Source organism: Panthera leo, chromosome A1 (genome assembly GCF_018350215.1).
Source record: "Panthera leo isolate Ple1 chromosome A1, P.leo_Ple1_pat1.1, whole genome shotgun sequence".
Taxonomy (NCBI): Eukaryota; Metazoa; Chordata; class Mammalia; order Carnivora; family Felidae; genus Panthera; species Panthera leo.
Genome location: NC_056679.1, coordinates 109,954,077 through 109,976,165, shown reverse-complemented (window position 1 = coordinate 109,976,165; position 22,089 = coordinate 109,954,077).

Genomic DNA, 22,089 nt, shown 5'->3' with positions numbered 1-22,089 from the left:
TCCAAAAAAAATCCAAAACCCAGAAAGAGCCTTATACATAAAAGTAACTACTGTTGTATTATCTGTAATGGTGGGGAAATTTTTTTTAACAACTTAGATGTCCCACAATGAGAAAACTATTAAGAAATGTGTTATGTAACCACTTGAAGTCTATAAAATTTTTGTAATAACAGAAAGGTTCATGCATTTTCTAAGGAGAGGGCTGCTGGTGACGGTACTTCTGACAGGTGCCCAGAGTCCAAGTGGGCTACAGTGTATAGAAAGGCTCCCATCGTCCATCTGTGCCATGTGCAATGGAACCTCTCCAGGAATCCTGTTTGACATGTAACTGAATTAATGGTGATGAGATGACTGCTGATCATCATGATTAAAGCCTTTGCTGATGCAGAAAAGCCAGAACCTCAAAATGGCCAGACCTGCCATGCTTCCCCCACTCTGACTGCCCCCAGCAGTGACGCAGCCTAATCGGAATGGAGAACTCCATTCTCTGCTCCACACCTTCTGGGCCCCTGTCACTAGAGAGACAAACGACTTGCCACCCCAGTATCCATTCCTGCTGCCTCCACAGCGAAGATTCATATCTAGAGGTATGATGCCATCCTTTCTTCTCTCTGAAATTCATCTTCCCCAGAGGAGAAGGTCCTTCCAGGTCCAAGAAAGCACCTTCTGACAGGCCCACATCTGCATGTAGGAGGGTCGTTATCATACACCCACATGGGTCAGGAATGGTGTCTTAAAAAGAAATAATTTTCTGTCCTGATTAATATCTCTTTAAGACACTTTCTCTTCCCTCTTCCTCTCAGTAACAGTCTTGGTTTCTTCATTATTAGAAAAATCCTACAAGGTTTGTATAGAAAGATGACTGACTTTTCATAACAAATTCCCCATACACATTCCAACAAAAAAGTCATCTGCACCCCCATACACATGTCCCAGCCTGCCCCCCAAAAATGACAGAAGTGGCCCACCAGGGAGCTGACAGCTCTAATGAGGGAGAGACTTGATTAGCACTGCCAAAGAAATGAGACCTCTCTGGGGAAGGCAATGAAAGCCTGGAGAAGCTCAGACATGTCTGGACAAAGCACAAGAGTAAAGGCAGAGAAACATGGTATATGCTGACCCTAAGAAGTGATGTCCTCAACTGGCCTTGGCCAATGCTTATGTTGGAACGAGCCCCCTTCATTCATCCCTTCTTGATCCTCCATCAACCCACCATTCTGATGTTCCTTTCACCTAATCACCCATCTTCCTTTTCCTGCCCCATTATTTATGCATTCTTCCAACCATCCACACAACCTCCTCTTGCCTATTTATCCAGAGATTCACCACCCACTCTTTTCATCCACACTTTCATTCACCCATTTTTTCACCCAAACACTCCTCTGTACATTAGTCTGAGCTCCATCAAACCATCCATTCCTCCATCATCCACGTTTCAATCTCTTGGTTCATTTATGTCCCCACGAAGCCATTCTGTCACCTATCTATTCACCCATGTATTCATCCAACCAGCAGACTGCATGCTACAACTATGGCCAAGTTCTGTGGCTACAGATATGAGTATGAGCTACTCCCTGCCCTCCATAAAGATCTCTTGGTCCAGTGCGGCCCAATGAAGAGGTCTTTATGAATAAAGCCCATGCAGTGAGCTTCTCTGGAGACCTAAGTGTGTGCTCTGTCTGGGATCCTGAAGCAGCTCCACCTGGCCAGCCCCATCACAGCCTGACCCCATCACAGCCTCCTAGCAGGCACAGAAGAGGGGGACAAAATCACATGCAGCACTGCAAAGACAGGAGCACCCACTTTCCAGAGCAGTGCCACTCAAGTGCCCAGACCAGGCAGGAGAGAGGGTTCTTCATAGTTGCAAAGGGCCCCTCATCTACATGGCTTCCCCTCATCAGCCTCCAGACCAGAACCAATCAATAGAATTATAGAGCAAGTCACAATCCCTATCAAAATAACACCAGCATTCTTCACAGAGCTAGAAAAACAATCCCAAAATTTGTATGTAACCAGAAAAGACCCCGAATAACCAAAGAAATCTGGAAAAAGAAAACCAAAGCTCGAGGCATCACAATCCTGGACTTCAAGCTGTATTACAAAGCTGTAATCATCAAGACAGTATGGTACTGGCACAAAAACACTCAGATCAATGGAACAGAATAGAGAACCCAGAAATGGATCCACAAATGTATGGCTAACTAATCTTTGACAAAGAATATCCAATGAAAACTTAACAGAGGACCACAGGGGAAGGAAAGGGGGGGGAGGGGGGGTGAGTTACAAACAGAGAGGGAGGGAGGCAAACCATAAGAGACTCATAAATACAGAGAACAAACTGAGGGTTGATGGGGGCGGGGAGAGGGGAAGGTGGGTGATGGGTATTGAGGAAGGCATTTGCTGGGATGAGCACTGGGTGTTGTATGGTAGCCAACTTGACAATAAATTATATTAAAAATAATTTTGGGGCGCCTGGGTGGCGCAGTCGGTTAAGTGTCCGACTTCAGCCAGGTCACGATCTCGCGGTCCGTGAGTTCCAGCCCCGTGTCAGGCTCTGGGCTGATGGCTCGGAGCCTGGAGCCTGTTTCCGATTCTGTGTCTCCCTCTCTCTCTGCCCCTCCCCCGTTCATGCTCTGTCTCTCTCTGTCCCAAAAATAAAAAAATAAAAAAAACGTTGAAAAAAAAAAATTTTTTAATAAATAAATAAATAATTTTAAAAATAATTTAAAAAATAAGACGCTAACAAAAAAAAGAATATCCGATGGAATAAAGATGGTCTCTTCAGCACGTGGTGCTGGGAAAACTGGACAGGAACATGCAGAAGAATGAACCTGGACCACTTTCTTATACCATACACAAAAATAAACTCAAAATGGATTAAAGACCTCAATGTAAGACAGGAAACCATCAAAATCCTCTTTGATCTTGCCCACTGCAATTTCTTACTCAACATGTCTCCAGAGGCAAGGGAAACAAAAGCAAAAATGAATGACTGGGACCTCATCAAAATAAAAAGCTTCTGCAGAGCCAAGGAAACAATCAGCAAAACTGAAAGGCAACTGACAGAATGGGAGAAGATATTTGCAAATGACTTATCAGATAAAGGGTTAGTATCCAAAATCTAGAAGAAGGTATCAAACTCAACATCCAAAAAAACAAATAATCCAGTGAAGAAAGGGCAAAAGACATGAATAGACACTTCTCCAAAGAAGACATCCAGATGGCCAACCGACACATAAAAAAATGCTCAACATCACTCATCATCAGGGAAATACAAATTAAAACCACAATGAGATACCACCTTACACCTGTCAGAATGGCTGACATTAACAACTCACGCAACATTGGATGTTGGAGAGGATTCAGAGACAGAAGACCTCTTTTGCACTGCTGGTAGGAATGCAAACTGGTACAGCCACTCTGGAAAACAACATGGAGGTTCCTCAAAAAATTAAAAATAGAACTACCCTATGACCCAGCAATTGCACTACTAGGTATCTATCCAAGGGATACAGGTGTGCTGTTTCGAAGGGACACATGCACCCCCATGTTTATAGCAGCGTTATCAACAATAGCCAAAGTATGGAAAGAGCCCAAATGTCCCTCGATGGATGAATGGATAAAGAAGATGTGGGGTGTGTGTGTGGGTGTGTGTGTGTGTGTATATATATATATATATGTGTGTGTGTGTGTGTGTGTGTGTGTGTGTGTGTGTGTATATGTGTGTATATATATATGTGTGTGTGTATACACACACACACACACACACACACACACACACACACACACAAAGGAGTATTACTCGGCAATCAAAAAGAATGACATCTTGCTATTTGCAACTACGTGGATGGAACTAGAGGATATTATGCTTAAGTGAAATTAGTCAGAGAAAGACAAATATCCTATGACTTCAGTCATATGAAGAATTTAAAATACAAAGCAGATGAACATAAGGGAAGGGAAGCAAAAATAATATAAAAACAGGGAGGGGGATAAAAACCTAAGAGACTCTTTTTTTTTTTTTAATGTTTATTTATTTTTGAGAGAGGCAGAGACAGAATGCGAGTGGGTTAGGGGTAGAGAGAGAGAGAGGGAGACACAGAATCCGAAGCAGGCTCCAGGCTCCGAGCTATCAGCACAGAGCCCGACGCGGGGCTCGAACTCACGAACTGTGAGATCACGACCTGAGCCGAAGTCGGACGCTCAACCGGCTGAGCCACCCAGGTGCCCCTAAGAGACTCTTAAATATAGAAAACAGAGGGTTCCTGGAGGGGTTGTGGGAGGAGGCATGGGCTAAATGGGTAAGGGGCACTAAGGAATCTACTCCTGAAATCAGTGTTGCACTATATGCTAACTTGGATGTAAATTTTAAAATAAATTAATTTTAAAAAAAGAATTAAACTGAAAAAAATAAAATAAAATAAAGTAGATGGGACACCTGGGTGGGCCAGTCAGTTGAACATCTGACTTCAGCTCAGGTCATGATCTCACAGTTCCTGAGTTCAGGCCCCACATCAGGCTCTGTGCTGACAGCTCAGAGCCTAGAATCCCACTTTGGATTCTGTGTTACTCTCTCTCTTTCTGTCCCTCCCTCGCTCATGCTCTGTCTCTTTCTCAAAAATCAATAATAAACATTAAAAAAATTTTTTAATAAAAAAAAGTGGAAAAACAATATCTAAAGGTGGCATCCTTGGCATGATATTAACAATCTCATCAAGGGCACTAAAAAATTGCCAACAAAGAGGTTTCTTAAATCAACTTCGAAAAAAATAAATCTCAGCCCAATTTCTTATTATTAAGATCTAAATTCAAATTCACTTCACCAGACATGCCTTTCTTTATTGTTGCTCCTGAAATAGCAACCATTACCCTGTTGATCTGGCAGAGTATTCTCGTAAATATCTTTACAATTCTTAGTTGTTGCCATTTGTTTACTTGTATAATATTGGTTTCTCCTACCTGGATAGAAGTTCTTTGAGAACAGGGACTTTGAGTGTACTAAGCACAACCAAGTCTTCAATCTAGAGAGACACCTGGAATATTCAAGGGCTCAAAAGTGTTTGTAGGATGATCGAATAAATAATCCAAGGAGGTGAATCAAGAAAGAAAGGAAGAAAAGAAAGAAAAGAAAGAAAAAGAAAAGAAAGAGAGAAAAAGCAAGCAAGTCATATACTTGAGGTTTTCTGGTGGCCACATTAAAAAAGAATTTTTTTAAGGTGAAATTAACTTTATTTTACTTAACTCAATATACCTAAAATATTTCAACATGTACTCAGAATGAAAATTAACAAGAAAGTATTTTATACTTTTTGTATCAAGTTCAAAATCCAGCTTGTATTTTCTGTTTACAGGACACCTCAATTCGGACCAGCCGCTTCAAGAACTCAATAGCTACGGATGACAAGCACCCACCATACAGAACAGCTCAGTTTGAGAACCCACGACCACCATTTTAAGGCCAGACCAAGACATGAGGCCACCGGAATAAACTGGGCCTCTTTAAAATGACATTTACTTGCCAAGTGTTTGCTAAGCAGTTCATGAGAGGACCAGCTGAGCAGGGGGACGGGAAAGACAGGAAGACAAAGGACCCTGCACGACACTCACATCTCCTGCACTGCCCCCGACAAGTAAGGCCCAGCCACAAACCTTCACAAGCTCTCAGCAAAACCCAGGTCTGGTGACTGGCCTCCTCCCAACCAAGGCTAGCCACCCTTGGTGGTTGCTTAACTCTGCCCTAGGAAATTTAAAGTCCCCCAGGGTGCCTGGGGGGCTGAGTCAGTTAAACTTCCAACCCTAGCTCAGATCATGATCTCACTGTTCAATTAGTGAGTTTCAGCCCCACGTCAGGCTCCGTGCTGACAGCTCAGAACCTGGAGCCAGCTTCAGATTCTGTGTCTCCTCTCTCTGTCCCTACACACACACACACACACACACACACACACACACACACACACACTCTTTCTCTCTCTCTCTCCCAAAAATAAACATTTAAAAAAACAAGCCCCTAAAGGTAATTAATTTCTCCCAACTAAATACAAAAAGCGTTATTCTTTCTTTTTTAAGTTTATTTATTTATTTTGAGAGAAAGTGAGAATGAGTGGGAGAGGTGCAGAAAGACAGGAAGAGAGAGAGAATCTTAAGCAGGCTCTGTGCTGTTAGGGCAGAACCCAACAGTGAGACCTGAACTCAAGAAATCTTGACCTAAGCCCACAGACCCCGATGCTTAACTGACTGACCCACTTAGGCGCCCCTATAGAAAGGGTTATTGTGACATGTGGTTTTCTCCAACTCTTGCAAGTTCAGGGCTACGTAAGCTCCTGTTGGAGATAGGACTCCAGGATGCTATCCAGCCAACTCATCTCTCCACCAGCTTTATCACAACTCACATTGAATCTTCCTTCTTCCCCAGGACAGAAGATAAAGCTGGGAAAGTACAGAGATATTGATCCACTGGACACAGACTTCCCAATTCTTGCATACTTGGGATCTCGTGACTTCAGCAAAACTACCCAGCAACCAATGAGGAGGAAAGACGACCTCATTCTAGACATAAAGAAACTGAGGTGCAAAGGGGCTGAGTGACTAACAAAGTCACAGAGTGTATCAGTAAAATTGAAGTAGCAAACTCAATCCCCAATTGTCCCCTTCCCCCTCATCCTTACCCACAGAAAGCCCCTCTAGACACGGAGACTAGGCTAAGGAGAGGGTCTCAAAAGGTTACCTCTAAGGCGATGGAGCCATTCCACCCCCAGGGCAGGCCCATGAAGACGAGGCCTCACTGTCTAGTCCCACCTTCCCCTGACACTGTCACCCAGAAAGAGCACAGCTGGAGAGCCCCGCCTGCAAGTTCCCTTCAACGAGCTGCAGGACCTCTCACCTCTGCGCCTCTGCCCACACCGCTCCTTCTGCCTGCCATGTTCTTCCTTCTCTTCCCTTCCCTGCTGGGCAAAGTCCTTGCAGCCTTCAAAGTTCAGCCAGACCTCAGCTCAAGGAAGCCTTCCCTGACAGCCCCAGGCAGAATGACTGCTCTGCATGCAGTTTTTCCAATGAGCAATAACTTGTCCGTGCTTGTGTTCCAGTGCCTGTCCACACTCTGTACTCCCCGAAGGGCAGATATGGAACCTGTAACCAAAACACCAACCAATGAGCACATCAGCCGGCACAGAGGAAGGAATCAGAAAATGTATATTAAAGAAGCAGATGGGAAACTTATGGCTCACTGAGAGCCTGTGTCACCAATGTGTAGGCAGGGGTCCCCCACTCAGTTGCATCCCCCTCCCATTTCTCCAGAACCCCAGGTCCCTGTCAAACCCCCAGTCCCAGTGCAGCATGGACACTGGAAAACCCCTGCACACATGTGAACACAGGGAGTCCCTCCTGGAGTGACGATGCAGGGGGTCCCAACTTCCACATTACCTCTCTGTCCCCTTTGGAACTGTACAATTCTCCCCTCCCTACTCATACACTCAAAGTGACATCTTCTTGGCTCTCAATGAGAGATGTCAAAAGTCACAGGTAATTAATTTGCTCAAGAGCATAATGGGAGATTATTTATCTGTGTTCTCTAGAAAATGAAGGCCATAGTAGATCTTGCTGATTATATTACCCCACCGAGAGGCAGAAATAATCTTGAAGGTAGCAAATTAAATCACTACTTTGTAATTCACTAAAACAAAACTAATACCCAAAGAAATGTTTTCTCCACCGTTTTATAGCAATTTCACCATTAAACTGTCTTTGATTGCAATTCATAACAATGAATAAAGAAAAGGAAAAAGGAGATTTTTAGTCCAGCCAAGAAATTTATTCTAAGCACTAATGATTTTCCCTATAAGCAAAAACATTGGACATCGTTCCCAGAGTAGACACAGCCCACCTAAAATGAAGAGTGGGAGTTACCATGGTCACAGTGCATGAGCAAACTGCTTCATCCTCCCTCCTCCCCAGAGAAAGCCACCAAGTCCTCTTGCTGGTGCTAAAGCCTAGATGGCCCTCATCAGAACAGCCCAGATGAGTCCCCATGGCACTGCTCCTGGTATAGACTGCCAGAGAGCCCCAGACTGGGCCAGTCATCTTCTTTGGCCTTCAGAGTCCAGGAGTGTTTATGCTAAAAGGCTCCTGGATGGGGCAGGGAGCCAGTTCCAAGGGAGAAATGGGATCTGACACTGTCTAGATATCAAGCCATACAGAGGCTGGCCAGTCACTGAGGGAGAGAGGTAAGACCACTGAGTGATCTTCTTCCACAGCCCCCACTTTGAAGGAACCTGTCTCCTGGGGCCCAGAAAACCCCCAGGGTCCAGTACCTATGTGTCTGGATTCCAGAACCCCAAGCTGAGCAACCCTTACAGCCTGGGATGGACAGACAGGAAGGAAGCTGGACACGAGGCACCTGCTAAGCTGGTTGATTCCTCCTCACTTAGACACCCCCTGGGCCATCTCCCTCACCCCTGTAGATCATATTACCATGCGACTCCCAAGTATCTGTGTCCAGCCAGCTCTCTACTCCCAGTGCCAGACTAAAACAGCCGACTGGCACCTTGATAGTTCCTGTCAGACATTTCAACACCACTGCAAAGTTACAGACTTTTAAAATTCAACCATCCAAATCTGGGGTAGTGATTTTCTGCACTAAACCTGATGCTCCCGCATGAGGGAGTGGCACCTACATCCATCCAGCCATCCCACTGGGCAAGCCAGACACCTGTGTGCACCACACCTCCCCTTCCCTGGGAGAACATGCCTGCTCCCTCACCGAATCCAGGCGATTCCACTTCTTATGTGTCTCTCAAGTAAGAGCACTTTTCTGCGCACCAGCCCCCACCACCCTGGCCCAGGCCACCATCTCCCAGCTGGGGTTGGCTTCCTTTCATTCTGGCTCCGGGCATTCCATTCTCAACTAGGAGCCAGGTAAGTCACTCTGCTTAAACCCTTCAACACTACCCATTGCTCTTACGATGAACACCATCTTTCCTCCCCAGGCCTTCATGGCTCCATTGTTCTGTGTGGTCTGGCTGCGGTCTGTGCCCCCCTTCCTACCATGGCCCCTTCTCTCTGCGCTCCAGCCACTAGCCTTCATCCAGTCCCTTGCACTCTCCTAGATACCCACCCCCCCCATCACAGGGTCTTTGCCTTCCATGTCCACCTCACCTGTTTTGACAGTTATCCTTCAGGTCTCAGCTTAAACACACATCCCCATGATAGGACTTCCCTACCATGGACTTCTTCCTTACAGCACTCACTTTCACTCGTGTGCTTATTAAATGTCTGGCTCCAGTAGAAACCAAGCTCCATGAGGGCACAGACCATAGAGTCTATTTGGCTCATCACCACACCCCCAGTGAGTAGTTATTGTATCGATGAATAATAAATAAGGACAAGATCAGGGTTTCAACGCCACGGGCCAAGCATCTTTTTTTTCCTAAAGGAAGGACACACTCTCCATATGACTCAGCCCAAATGTCAGCCCCCTGTGGCCCTAGACCAACCTTTGAGCCCAACTGCAAACTGATTCTTAACATTGGCCCTTCATTTATTCCTCCCTTGAGTGAGAAAATATGGTTTGTTCAGGGCCACTTGTCTATATACTTGGACAAATACATCGCGGGGCTTTCCCAGGCACACTCTTGAGGTCCTTCTGATGAATACTAGTGACACCTGAAGACAAGCAGCAAGACGCTTCTCTCTCAGAATGTGGGGTCACCACAACCAGAAGCACTCTACTCACCCGTGAACAGTATCGTGTGCCCCACACACACACATGCAGCACCCCATCTTCAATATCCTCAACATCTTTCAGAGAAAAACATCACCCTTAACAAACCCCAAGAAAAACCACGTGTACAGGGAGATGTTCCAGGCTGAGCTTCGCTGGGCTCACGATCTGCAAACTCAAGAACATGGTAGGTTGCTGCTCGCTCCCAGGTGTCATTCTGCCCAGACACTGAGGCATCTCCCAGGAGAGGACTTGCCCTGAGAGAAAAAAGAAGAAGCACTGTGAACTTGACCCAGAGACCAAGCCTGGTGATGTGACCCGTTCTGCCCCCAAGCATTCAACCTGAGTTCAAGCGAGAAGAGAGTCGTCAATCAAAACCAAAGGGCCCCTCTCCTACAAACACTGCAGGGCTCTGAGATGTCAGAAGTCAGGCTGCAGTACCCCCAAATGAAGAAAACATGAAAAAGGAACAGGTGCCTTCTCTTTGCCTCTGCATGAGCTCAAGGCCACATACACAAACCCAAAGTACTCAAGAAAGTGGCTCCAGGGAAAGAGGGCAGTTGCCTTCGGAACCAAGAGGCCGGGCCAGAATCATCTTGGCCCAAGGGCCCTGAAGATGAACCTGGAGGAGAAGAGAATAGGCCTCCAGACGCCACTGCGCTCCCTTGTTCACGGACATGCAGAGCAATCACAAAGGATTTAGGGAAATCACGATGGGGACTGGCTCCTGATGAGCCAAGCTTCTAAGGAACGTGTGTGAGTATGTGCCAGCGAGGGCAGTTTCACTGCCCCAGTTAGTGTATGGAATTTGTAAAATCGAAAATGTCCCCCAGAGACTCAGACCTTCCAAAGCTAAGTCCAGAGAGACAGGTTTATGGGTCATTATTAAACTGCTGAGAAAAGGTATAAACCAGGAGAATATTAGACATAAATCAGACGAATGAGGCTGCAGCCCCATTAGTAATGGGGAGACTCAGGCACAGGTGAGCGGCATCTGAGTCTCATGGCCACTTGGTACAGAGTGAGCAGGGGACAGGCAAGGGGGAAAGCCTGAGCCTCATGCCACTCAACCCCAACCAGCCCCAGCTCCAACACTCTGCCGCTGGGCTTCCAGCTTAGGAAGGCAGAACCAGAGTCTGGCTCACAGCAGGTGCCGTGTGAATGCTGTGGGTACAGAATGTGCTACCACAGGCAGGTGTCTCATGCTCGCGTGCTCTGACAAAAGCACCAGGAAGGCCAGGGACAGAGGGGATCAAGCCCCAAAAGAGGAAGCCCGTCTCCCGGGGAAGAGGAGCGAGTGATGGAAGATGGAAAGTGCCTGTGTGGGAGTTTGGGCTGACCCCAAACACAACACGGCCAAGGAAGCCATTCACCTGTCCATCCTGACAGCCCTCCTGCCTGGAGAAGGGAGGCCAGGAATGTTACAGAAAGGGGTTTCTCTGAAGGGGTCAAGGACTGTGGAGTATCCCCTCCTACATGAAGAGGAGAGAGGGTGCTCTGATGAGGAACGGAGGCACCTCCAAGAGGGAGACTCCAGCTAACCCCCCTAGACTTTTCCTGAACTGTGGAATCACAGGACCTGGTGCCACCACAGGCCTAGAAGCGCAGTTGGGGGAGAAGGGAGAAGACAAGAAAATCCCGATATCCATTTTACACTTGACACTAAGGCTCTCAGAGTGTTCATGAACTGTCCCAGATAAGGCAGCCGGGAAGGCTCAGCCACCTGTCTCACCTGCTTTGGGGGTGAAGCGGGGTGGAGGGTGGGGGAAGTGTGCAGGTGCCAACATCTGCTGATGTTCCCCCACCTGGACCGGATACTCCCTGAGGGCACTTCCCAGACAAACACCTCCCCAGAGTCCTCCCTCTTGGCCCAAGCGCCCCCTCCCCACTCATCTTGCACTGGAGCAGACGCCAGGAAAAGGCCAGGCTTCTGTCGGGTCCCATGGGAATCCTAGCACCAGAGGGGCGAGAGCAAGGTAGAGCGGCCCGATGGCCACCCATGCCTCCTCCCCAGCATCACTGCAGGGGGCTCGTGAGGACAGATCACAAGGGAAGGACAAGCCTGTCTTCTGCCCCCACCCTCCCTCTTATCTCTGCCAGGGGTGCCGGAGACAGTCTTCTGCTGCAACAAAGCCAACACTAAGCCAGAGTGTTCCCTTTTATTTCACTTTATAAACTGCCTTTGGGTGCCTGGGTGGCTCAGTCGGTTAAGCATCTGACTTTGGCTCAGGTCATGGTCTCATGGTTTATGAGTTCAAGCCTCATAACAGGCTCTGCACTGACAGTGTGGAGCCTGCTTGGGATTCTCTCTCCCTCTCTCTGCCCCTCCCTCACACGTGCACGCACACATGTTCTCTCTCTCCCTGTCTCCCTCTCCCTTTCTCTCTCTGTCCCCCAAAAAATAAACTTTAAAAAAAAATTAAAGACGGACACCTGGGTGGCTCAGTCAGTTGAGTGGCTGCCTCTTGATATCAGCTCAGGTTATGATCTCGGGGTTCGTGGGTTCAAGCCCCAAGTCGGGCTCTGTGCTGACATTGCAGAGCCTGATTGGGATTCTCTCTCTCTCCCTCTCTCTCTGCCCCTCCCCTGTTCTTAAGCTCTCTCTCTTTCAAAATAAACAAACCTTTTTTTAAAAGATTTTTAAAATAATGAATAAATAAACAAACTACTTTCCTGAGGGAAGGCAAAGAATTGAAATGTAACAGATGAGTTAACATAATTCGTGTAATTTTTACCTAGGAAAGTCATTTACCTAGGAGGGTCAGTGTGGCATGAACAAAGCTCAGGCCTTAGAATGGTTCTCTCTCAACTGAGGCCCAGCTCTACCATTCATGTAATGGCCTTGGGACCACTGGTTTATTCAACAAGCATTTACTGACCACCCATGACACCCTGGGTTTGTCAGAGGCACTGGATTACATCAATGATCGGGTGACACATGGTCCCTGCCCTCCTGGAATTTATAGTCTAGGGGCTTAGGACACCAATCAACAAGATAAATACAATAAAGTAGCTCATCTCTATGACAGGCATAATTCTCAGTATTTTACATGTATTAACTCATCTAATCCTAGGAGGAAATTTTGATTATCATCTCCATTTTACACATGAGGCATAGAAGGACTAACCGACTCATCCAAGGTCACCCAGCTAAATGGGGGAATCAAGAACAAGCACAGGTGGTTCTAAGCTCTCTCTCTCAACCCCCTCACACTGCACCTCTTGTGATAAAACCTATGAAGGAAACAACAACAGGGTGATGGCAAAGACCAATTGGCAGAAGCCTTTTTACATAGGGAAACTGAGGGCACAATCTCTGAGGAGGGACAGAGACCACAAGTAAACAAGCAATGGAGCCATGGGAACCCCTGAGGAACAGCCTTTCAGACCGCAGAAACTGGAACACAAAGCCCCTGGTGCAAAGCCAAGCATGAGTGTCATCCAGAAATGCAACCCAGGCTGGTGAGCCTGGAGTCCAGGGCAGGAAGAAGTGGGAGGGAATGAGGCTGGAGAGGAGGCCAGACCCGATCTTTCTGGCAAAGAGGGAGTGTTTGATTATCTTGATAAGCATTCAGTAATACATGCAACTGTCGATTCACTATATCATACACATTAAACTAACATAATATTGTATGTTAACTATACTGGAATTAAACAAACAAACAAACAAAGCAAATGTTTGATTCAAAGTACACAAAAAACCCTGAGGATGCCTGAGCAGAGAGAATGAGAAGCTCTGATTCACTCTGGTGGAAGGTGGGTGGGGCCAGGACCTTGGACACTGACCCTCCATTTCCTCATCTACAAGCGAGGTCTTTGCACATTCTAAGGCCTTTGGGGACATCCAGTAAGACAAAGCCTTACTCCTGATGGAAAACAGAGTTCTTGTGCACTCCCTGGAGGTACCAAACACGTGGAGGGTCACAGGCAGTGGGCCCCACAGTGAGGGATGGGAAGTACAGACCCGGTTCCTGAGTGAGGTCACAGCCCTAGCAGCCCAGGGAGGGCAACTCTGCATCCAGCTGGCAGACAGTTCAGCCCAAGTTCCTTCCTTACCAGGTCAGCCTCTGCCACTCCAGGCAAAAAAAAAAAAAGTCTTTTCCCTCCCAGATCTGCCACAGTTCTGTTGCCCGAGAGCCAAGGTTTTCTATGGCATTTTAGTGTTAGGATGACAAATACGGATCTACACTGATCACTAGGAAACTAGCGGCAAATGTTTGGCCTCAACTCATCCCCATGGCCTGTGCCACACGCTGCCAAGATTTTTTTCCTCACTTGCCCCCTCCATGTGCACTGCCAGGAGGCTCTAAGGGTGGAGGAGCAGGGCTCAGAAGAAACTTGTGTTCCCTGGAGTGTGAATAATCCTATTAATAACCAAAGAACTTCCATTCACTGAGCCAGACATTTACCTGTAACCTGCACAATAATCCTAGGAGGTAGGCAATGTTCTTATGCCCATTTTGTGGACAAGAAAATGGAGCCCCAGAGAGGGTAAGTGACATTCCCAAGGTGACAAAGGTGACAAAGACAGGATTTTAACCTGTACCTTTCTGACTGCACAGTCTGTATTGTTTATGCCTCACCAAGACGACCTTCTTACGGCAGAGACTCAGGATGGGTTTATCTGACACTGAGCCAATAGGCCTCATTTAACCTGATGGCTAAGAACAGTTAACATTTACTGAGGGCTTGCTGGGGCCAGGTGCAGTGACAAACACTCAACATACACCATCTTGTCTCCTCTTCAAAGGGAGGTCCTACAGTTACCTCGATTTCACAAATCAGGAAGCAGAGCTCAGAGCAGCTAATTCAAGGCTCCAGTGCTGGGTCACACAGGAACGGGCCTTTGGGCTCAGGGCTGTCTGAGCGACATGATCAGCCATGTGTTTGTTGCTGAAAACCCTTAACCCTGGAGTGCTCTGGGTCAGACTGGAGTCAAGGATACCTCATGAAACCCCTCAGGGAGGCCTGCCTGGAGCTTTCCATGAAGATGAGGAAAGCTGAGCCTGTCTCCTGGCCAGACTGAAAGCAGGTGACTTGGTATATGAACTCCCCAAAGGAATGGCTCTACCTTCTGCTTTTCAGGCCAGTCAGCCAGAAGAGTCATGCCAAGGCCAGTGGACCCAAAAGAGAGGCTCCATGCCAGGGCACCCCTCTCCTCCAGAGCATGTCAAACCCTGGAGTGCAGGCTGTAGACCTGCTGGGTTCCCATTTACCCCTGTGTCCTGGGAACACCCCACCATATAAACAGAGAGATGAAATTCAGCCAGAACCTCACCCCTGAACAAAGGGCCTCCATGGGTCCTCATTGCCCAACCACAGCCCACACTGGGTCTTGCTCAGCACCTCTGCTCCTATAGGAGTTGAGGGAGGGCAGGTGGACCCAGAGGCCTGGGGGTACAACACGACAGCAATGTGAGGGGCCATGCAACATAGGGACACTGCCCACTCTCCCAGCCCCAATGGCAATGTGTCGTCACCAACTTCCTCTCTCCCTTGCAGGCCCACGTAAGGAAGGAAGCCATATAGAAGCAGCTCTTTCTACTCGCTAATGCCAGGGCCCTCAAGTGCTCCTATGGACAGCCACCTGGCCCCCAGCTGTTTGGTTCTGTTCTCTCCCCTCCATCCCTAGCAGTAACGGACTACTTGTGGGACCTCTCTGGGTGTCCAGAATGGTGCTGGACCCTCCCACGCATTCCTGTTAATCCTCATACTCACCCCAGCAGATAGGACTATTATTATCACCTCCATTTGACAGGCAAGGAAACTGAGGCACAGAAAACCCCAGTGCCTTGCCCATAGTCACCCAGCTCATGTGTGCTGCAGCTGGGACTGAGCCAGGCCTGTCCGGTTCCACACCTTCCCCCTTTTCCTTTAGTCCTCCAGGCAGCACAAAACATCTCTGCACCCTCATCTCTGGGGGACCAAGAGCCCAAGGGCCATCAGGTGGCAGGAACCTCTCACTGCCTCCTTCCCAAGGAACCGTACCTTCTCTCCCCTACCTCCTTCCCCCCGGGGGGCTCCTTGCAGGGTGGCCTGGGACTATCAACTCTGTGGCTGTCCAGGAAGCAGTGATGGGCCCAAGTTCAGACACTCCAAGCTCCCTGGCTACAGTGTGACAGCATCAGGCTCGCCAAATGTTGTTTACTAATAAATCCCTGAGGATTTATAATCAAGTTGATGGGGTCTAACTGATGGGTCCAGGACAAAAGGGAGCCAATTACCCGACACTCTCTGCTATGATCTTAAAACAGATGTTTGAGTGTGCAAAATGATGGCTTGTGGTTGGGAACCGCAGATACAATTCCAACCTTCCCTTTTATTGCCATTCATAAATGTTAAATGTGGCGAGATCTACATTGGAAATTCAGTTGCTGCCATTTTGTCCCAGGTTTGTGAAGCCAAGGCTACATATGGAGTCAGTGTCCTGGCGATGACTCTGCAACTCCAAGAGAAACACACAGGAAAGAACTGGCACAAAGGGCAGCCGAGGACATGCCATGCAGGGCTCACCGCTGACCACCTCGTTCCTGGAGACACGTAATTGGGGTCCCCAGCCCCTGCCCTCCCGAGTTTACACTTTGGTTGACTCAAACCGGGACTAGCAGATCGGGCCCCTCCCACCCTTCCAGAACCCAAATCGGCCAGGCCCTTGGCACATTTATACTGGCCAAAGAGGAAGGGGAGCTCTCACACATTTGGGTGTGATTTACATACAGTTATACCTGGTTCTCTGGAATCGCCCTGAACCACCACAGCAGGGACCCTGGGAAGCCAACCGTGTCACCGTCTCTGCTCACACACCTTCTCACACAACTGCCCACACAGGAGGGGGGAGGGGTAGCAGGAAAGATGAAGCAAAGGGAGTCTGGGAAGGTGGAACACCCCTGCCCAGGATTCTCAACGATAAGGTTTCTTGCTATCTTTGCTTAAGGCCAGAAGCCCTTCCCAACAGACCAGCCCCTGGGCCTGTTCACAGGACAATCCCAGAAGCCCTCAGCCAACCCAGCCCCAGCGCTGAGCAAGTGTGTGTGCTGGAAGGCCCTGAGAATCCCTCACAAGAAGGCGCCTTTTATGGGCTGAGTTGTGTTCCCCTGAAAAAAGGTATGTTCAAGACCTTGCCCCCAGTACCTCAGAATGGGACCTTATTTGCAAACAGCATATTATAGAGTTAATCAAGGTAAAATGAAGTCATGAGGATGGTGCCTAATCCAAAAGAACTGGTGTCTTTATAAAAAGGTGAAATTTGGGGACGCCTGGGTGGTTCAGTCGGTTGAGCGGCAGTCAAACTTGGGCTCAGGTCATGATCTTGTGGTTCATGGGTTCAAGCCCCAAGTCGGGCTCTGCCCTGACAGCTTGGAGCCTGGAGCCTGCTTCAGATTCTCCTTCTCTCTCTCTGTCCCTCCCCAACTTGTGCTCTCTCTCTCTCTCTCAAAAATAAACATTTTTTAAAAAATAAAAAGGGGAAGTTTGGACACAGAAACACACACACACATAGGGAAGACAATGTGAAGACACAGAGAGAACCCCATCCACAAGCTAAGGAACACTTGGAACTACCAGAAACCAGGAGAGGGGCCTTCTCCCCCACAGACCTCAGAAGGACCAGCCCTGTGAACACCCTGACTTCAGACTGCAGGCCTCCAGAAATGTCAGAGAAGAAATTCAGGGCTTTGAGTCCCCTGACGTGCGGTACTGTGTTATAGCAGCCCAGAAAACACGTACACCCACGGTCCCTGTGACACCACATTACACAACACAGCCAGAAATGGGCCATTCGCATTTTTAGGGGGCAGAGCTTTGCTGAAGGCCCTTCAAAGATCCAGGGCGCAAGCAGGCCACCCTAACATAAGCCTCCTCCAGGCCTCAGGAAGGACACTAGCAAGGTGTTCACATAGTCTCATGTTTTTGTTTTTTTTCATTTTGTGTATATGTTTATTTATTTTTGAGAGAGAGAGAGAACAGCATAAGTGGGAAAGGGGAGAGAGAGAGGGAGACACAGAAACTGAAGCAGGCTCCAGGCTCTGAGGTGTCAGCGGAGCCCGAACCAGGGCTTGAACCCATGAACCATGAGATCGTGACCTGAGCCCAAGTCTGACACCTAACCGACTGACCCACCCGGGCACCCCCGTGGTCCCATGTTTGGTGTGTGGGGCGGGGGCGGGGGGGGGGGGTGGATTATGAACCGGGCTATTTTACCACAATCAGGGCTGAAAAGAAAAGAACATTTAATCACCACCAATTTACACTATGAATTAAGAAGGAAAAGGCCCCAAAACAGCATGCAGGGTGCATCACCAGAGCCTCCACAGAGGCTCCTTAATGTTGCCCCAGAGCCCAGTATGAGGAGAAGGTAAGGGCATCCATTTGCACCAGGAGGAGAAAAGTGCCCCTGAGAGCAAACACAGGTCCACAAGGGAAGGAAGAGGGAGAGGGCCATGCAGAAGAGACACAAACAAGTGGCTGAAGACAACTGTCCATACGTCCTCGTACCAGGAACGGCAAACCTGTGATCTCTGACACCACAGCACTGGACTGTCTTCTTGGAGATCCAAAACAGGTATATTCCTCTTTCCCACTAGCTTGACGGACAAAGAGGAGGTCACTCACTTGTCGGGGAACCCCGCAAACAGCCTGGTCACTGCAATTATGGGTGGGGGCCAGTATTTCCACAGAAACCTCAGCCAAACCGATTTTATAGCTGGATGTCAGAAATCAGGGAGCCTGGTTTAACAAGGACAACAAATGGCCAACTTGTCTTCCAGCAAGTGATCACAGAGACCACGGGGGCTGGAGCCCCGAGTGGCTCCGTGGTCACGCCAAACCACCCGCATCCTCACCAAAGTCCCTCCTGCAAACCACTCCCCACCCCTTCCTTATCTGGTCACTGTCAACTCGCCCTGTTCTAAGGGCCAGGAATTGGAGGAGGTGGGGGCTGTGGAGAAAAGACGTCCCCCAAATGGATTACTACTCTGCTTGTGGCTCACAAGATTCCCACTTTGAATATGTGCCACACCTTTTTTTTTTTTTTTTTTTTTTTTTTTGAGATAGAGAGACAGCATGCGAGTGAGACAGAGACAGAAGGAGAGGAAGAATCTCAAGCAGACTCCATGCCCAGCACAAAGCCCAAAGCGTGGCTCAATCTCATGACCCTGAGATCATGACCTGAGCTGAAATCAAAGGTCGGACGCTTCATTGACTGAAACACCCAGGCACTTTTTTTTTTTTTAAGATTTTTTTAAAGTAACCTCTACACCCAACATGGGACTTGAACTCACAATTCCGAGAACAAGAGTCGCAGGCTTCACCAAATGAGCCAGCCAGATGCCCTGCCACACTTTTTTTTAATACATGAAAACTGTGTGTTCCCAGAAGCAGATTCCCTTGGATTATACTCAGAACACATGTGATCCCCACTTAACCACAGAAACCTGGCCATAATCCCGGACCACCATTCTTCATAGCAAACCTCCTACCCCAGGATCACAGACTCCCAAGGATACAGGCCTCTGCTTGTGGAGGGGAGGGGGTCCCACAGTCAGCCCAGCCTGCCACAGCTTCACACCAGCATCTCTGTGGCCGGCCTGCCCCCCCTCTCCCCTCCACACAAACAGCGGGATCTGTCTACAATGCAAATCAGACCCAGTGGTGTGTTAGCTTAAACTTTTACCAGGGTTTATCAACACCCTTGGGAAAAAAGCAAGACCCCTTTTCTCTGTGTCAAAGATACAAGGGTTCCAAGCCCCAGGAATTCTCTCCTCTAGTACTGCGGGCTGTTTGCATGGGTGACTTACCTGCTATGTCCTGCAGGGGGTCAGCCATCAGTACAGGTCCCGGTAGCCACATGTGGCCCCCACAGACATGAGACCCCTACTGCACTAGCTGGCCCTCTGTCGTGCCTATTCAAGTGTGCCACAGTCAGGCAGCAGCGAACCCCAGCAGAGGTGCAGGAGGCCAACCACCTCCACCCACACCCCCAGGTGCATGGGCAGGGTTGAGGATGCATTCCTCTATCCTCCTGTATCACCCAGCCTGACTCCACCTGGGTTTATTAACTCTCTCAGGGGGTCCCGTGGTCTTTCTTATAAAGTGACATTGCTCACCATGACCTCCATCTCTGATGGCATTTATCATGCTCAATTTCAAAGGGCCCCAAACCCCTCTATAAAATAAAGGCTGCAGGGCGCCTAGGTGGCTCAGTCTATTAAGTGTCTGACTCTTGATTTCAGCTCAGGGGATGATCTCACAGTTTGTGGGTTCGAGCCCCACATCGGGCTCTGCACTGCCTGTGGATCCTGCTTTAGATTCTGTCTTCCTCTGTCCCTCCCCAACTTGTGTTCTAAGTAAATAAATAAACTTTGAAAAATAAATAAATAAAGCCTGCAAAGGGGAGTGTGGAGACATTTTATGCAACTTCTCGCACTGGGCTTGTCCTTATCTCCGGGGATTCTCTGCCCTGATCTTTCCATCCTGAGCTGTCTGTCGATCCCTGCTCACCCAGGGTCAAGCCATCCCCTCTCTCTTCACTGCTTATGTAACCACCACCTACTCATCTTTGCTTCCCAGCCCCTGACTCACCCCCTCAAGCCGCTCCATAGCTCCATCCAACCCCGCCTCCGTGGTGAATTATGTGCTGATCTACAGGCCCCACTAGACTAAGGGCCACCTAAAGACAGATGTAGGCCCTGCTGATGGGTGCATCCCCAGACCAGGGCACAGTCCCATGACTGCTCAGAGAAGGTGAAGGAGAAAATAAGCCAACAAATGAAGTTCTGACTCCCTCCCCTCCCCCGCTGCCACTGAAGTCCCGCAAGCACCAGAGCCCCTCAGATGGTTCGCCATGGTTCCTAGGTAAAGCCCTCCCGTGGCCACTACTGGCCCTTCCTGAGAAGCGGGCACCATCATAGTGACGCCAGATTGTCAGGAGCCATTTAGTTTGTAAACTCAAATTAACAGGAAGCAATTTCATTAACAGTGCTGTTGATGAGTGCATTCCAATTCAGGGCTTATTTTTAAAGTGTCCTCAAAAGCTGTGCAGAGCAGGCTGAAGAGCTGAGTCTGATATAATGGAAACTGCGTGACACTGTGTGTCTCACCTGGGAATATCCATACACCAAAGCCTTATCCCTCAACTGTGAGGACGTTTCCAAGCCACAGAGCTCCCCTCCAGTTTGAGGAGGGGATGGACAGGACGTGTGCATACCTGAAAAGGGGCTTTGGGGACCGAGGTCCCAATTAGAGAAGGGAACTCAACTCAGCAAACACTTCTCCACCCTGGAGAAGCTCTCAACGTGGCCAGGACAAAGACACACGCAGAGAAACAAATCAGACTTACCGACTCTGTGAAATCCTGGGCAAGGGGACGCACCAAGGAGATGAGCCAAAGGCCAGTTTCCCGCCACCCCCCCCCCCCCCGGAGAAGGGAGGCATCAGTGATCACAAATGAAGGCAAATCATTTAGCCCAAACCACCCCCAGGGCCAGTGTAAACTGGATGTCATATTCAAAGAGACACAAAATCCTGCCGCCAGATGCAGTCTCAAAGGAATTTCAACTTTGACTTGGCATTTCTTAAGGAACACTTTGCATTTTCCTCTCTTACTACTCCTGCAACTGTACCCGAATCTCTCCCTTTCCACCTCCTGCCCACAATGGCCTTCACCCCCAGCTGTTTATTATGTCCATCAACAGCCTCATTTATTTCCCCTTTACCCATTACCCAGGCTCTCCTTCCCCAGAACAAAGCATCAGCATCACCTGGGAACTGTTAGAAATGCAAAAGCGTGGACCCCCATTGCAGATGTGCTGCATCAAAACCTCTGAGCATGGGGCCCAATGACCCGTATTTCAACAAGCTGCCACGGGATTCAGAGGCATATTTGAGTCACTTCTTTACCTCAAGGGGGAGCCCGGAAGCTGATCCACAGCAAGGGTTCCCCACCCCCATCCCTCCCCTGCCACTTCAGTTCAGTCTCTCACACCCATTCTCCTGATTAGGCATTAGAGAAATCCGGAAAACAAGCTGACGAACACAGAACTCATAGAGGCTGGTCAAGGACAGGAAACAATCCTCTTTCAAGGGATAGAAGTGGAGGAAAACCCCCGGGGACACTCATACACCAGGGAACCTTGCGTCTTTCCTACCACTCAGGACTGGGGTCTCTACCATGAGGCAAGGAGAAGAGACTGAATTAGGTATCCGGGGTCTCACCTTTTTTACTCCAGTCGTTGCTCCTTGGCAGCAGATGCCCAGGATTCAGATAATCACGCAGCTGCTTCCTGGGAATCTCTGTCCATAGCTCTGGAGACCCCCTACTCTCTTCGTCCCGCTTCATCGCCTTCTGGGGCCAATAATGGGATCACACAGAGCCAAGA